Source organism: Pectinophora gossypiella, chromosome 14, assembly GCF_024362695.1.
Source record: "Pectinophora gossypiella chromosome 14, ilPecGoss1.1, whole genome shotgun sequence".
NCBI lineage: Eukaryota > Metazoa > Arthropoda > Insecta > Lepidoptera > Gelechiidae > Pectinophora > Pectinophora gossypiella.
The window spans coordinates 27,501-30,175 of NC_065417.1; positions in this window are offsets into that span (position 1 = coordinate 27,501).

The window sequence follows — 2,675 nt, forward strand, 5'->3', positions numbered from 1 at the left end:
GGGGGCCTCATACGGGGCTCGGGAAGGAGACGGCCCTCGATGCCGGCCAGCCGAGCGTTCAGCATATTGCCGAACATCTCGGCATTGGCGCGGGCCGTCTCCTCCAGTAGCTGGCGGAGGCTAGGCTCCGAGGACTGGGTTGGACGCTGCCGCAGCTCCTGAAGGTCGCGACGCAAGTCGGCGACCTCCCTCGCTAGCTGAGCGTTGGCAGTCTCCAACCGCCGCACTTCCTCCGATGTAGTCCGGGTTCGTATAGCGGACACCGCCTCCTCAATGCCTTTTGCCGCATCTTTTAGGGCTCGGACGTAGGTCCCCTTCAGCTGCGACGATTTGCTGGCCACCATCAAGATGGTGTCCAGTGAGGCCTTCACGATATCGGCCAGAGCAGCACCCGTCTGTTCCGACTCCTCTGCCGATAGATCTTCTGCTTGGAGGCTGGGCTGTAAAGAGGCCCTAGCCTCCCTCACTCCTCGGGCCACGTCAGCGACCTCCGCTTCGGCCACGAGCCGGAGGCTCTCCGCGAGCTCCCGGTTGTATGCGGCCCTGGCTGCGGCCAGGCCCACATACTTCCCGGTAGAGGGCGGGCGTCCTCTCCCTCTTTTAGACCTGTGGGCCGCCCCTTCAAGGGGCAGCACCACCGAGTCACCGGAGTCATCCTCCCCCTCGAGGTCTGACCGGTTCCTCTTCAGGAACCGTTTTCCGACCGAAGGCTCGGAACCCACCGTCACCATGCTAGCGCAGGAGGAGTCATCGTCCGAGTCCATAGACTCCTCCTCCCGGCTAGCGGTCTTAGCGGTGACAGGCGTGTCACAGCGTGACAGGACCACGCTGAGTCGCCTCTCTCTTTCGACTTCGGGTAGCCGATCCCTGCCGCTAAGGATCGGCTCTCCGAAGTCAACTCCCTCCTTATAAGTCCCCTTTCGGAGACGGCTGGCGCAAGCGCCTAGGCCAGGGCGCTGCAGCGCTTCCGGGGTGGTGGAACCCGGTTGCGCCACAGAATGCCCCGCGGACTTAGTGCCCGCTTCACGGCCGCAAGTCTTCTGTGCCGGAGCACGCGTTTTTCTTTCTCCTTCTTCTCCCCTTCCTTCTTCTCTACCTCCTCCCTTCAGCTCCGAAATTTCGGCTAAATTGTTTTTAGTAAATTCCATTTTTGAGACCCACGAGTATGGGGGAAAGGGTGGTCCATCCGGGCAGTGCCCCCTGTACCCGGATAACCCTAATACCGCTGGGGTGCGGGAGGTGCCCCAGGGTTGGTCGCTAGCTGGCGGAGAATACCCCCTCCGCCACCTTCCGGCGCCCCGACGCCGCGCGAAGGCCCGAAGGCACCTCAACGCCGGGACTTTGGGGGTTTTTTATTGAGGTTGGCTCCTCTTGGGCCGGCCGACCAAGGCAAGCCCCTTGGTCCTGGTAGGCCGCGAGACATGTCCACGACACCTAACCAGGATAACAAGTTTGGCGACGGTGGCCGAAGCCTGTCCGACGGGCATGTATTCATGGCCGCCGAACCCGTCACCACGGCGCTGAACGCCTCCTCCACCAGTTGGATTTTTTAAAGAGGTTGTCTCCTCGCGGCCCCCCCCACTTGCGTGGGAGCGGCCCCCGCGCCTCGGAATACCGAGGGTTGCGGGTGGCCCGACGGCCGCCGTGCAATACGAACGACCGCCGCGCGCAGGCGAAACGCCCCCTCCTGGCGGTTTTTTACAGAGGTTGTCTCCTCGCGGCCCCCTCCACTCAATGTGGAAGCGGCCCCCGACCCCTTTGGCGCCCCACCACAAAGCGCTAAGGGGTTACGGGTTGCGCAGCGATGGACTTTGCCACCGCCGCGCTGGATTCCTCTTAGCTTCACTGCATCATTGGGCTAAAGCGGCACCCGCCGATGCAGCTACTGAGCCCCCCCGCCACGACAAGGCGAGAATCCATTGGGGGGGAACCTAACCTAACCTAACCTACGTTGGAAAATGCGTTACGCATACCACGCCGCCCGGGGGGACGACGTGGTTATGTGGGACTCCCCGGGTGTCGCCACCCGGTATACCCACTAAAAACCAACGGTGTTCCTCCTTGCCGCCATGTGGCGAGGACACGGGAACGCAGCTGCACACAACCGCGTCCCCGCCGGCGGATGCCCATACGGGCCCAACGCCCATGGGAGCGCGTCTAGCGCCTCCCCCTCCGCCGAGGGCTGCCCCGGAACACTGGGGAGCCCTACGGCACGGGACCTATGTTGTGGACGGCGGTCCCCCGACCACCGCCCACAGGTCCCCGTCAAGGCGGCGCCCGGTCAATATTGACCAGGTGCGCCAGTCGCCGCCTTCCTGGTCGCCTGCGGCGCATGGGAAGAGAGTCAGCGGAGTTCTCCCGCTCTCTCTCCGCCGCTTCCTTCTCAGACATTACTGTGTCTGAGAAGGTGGCGACCGCTCTCCAGGCCGTTTCACTGCTGACCATGGCCACGATCATGGTCGGCAATGTGAGGTCAGGCCCCAGCACGGCGGACAAGGCAGCGCGAGGGACCGCCCAAGCGGGGCACGCCTCGCGCGTATGCCGTGCCGTGTCCACCACGCCGCCCACACAGTGGTGGCATTCAGCGGTTGGCTCCCTTCTAACCACCCCAAACAGGTACTCACCAAAGCACCCGTGCCCGGTGAGGACCTGCGTGAGGTGGTAGTTGGGAGCGC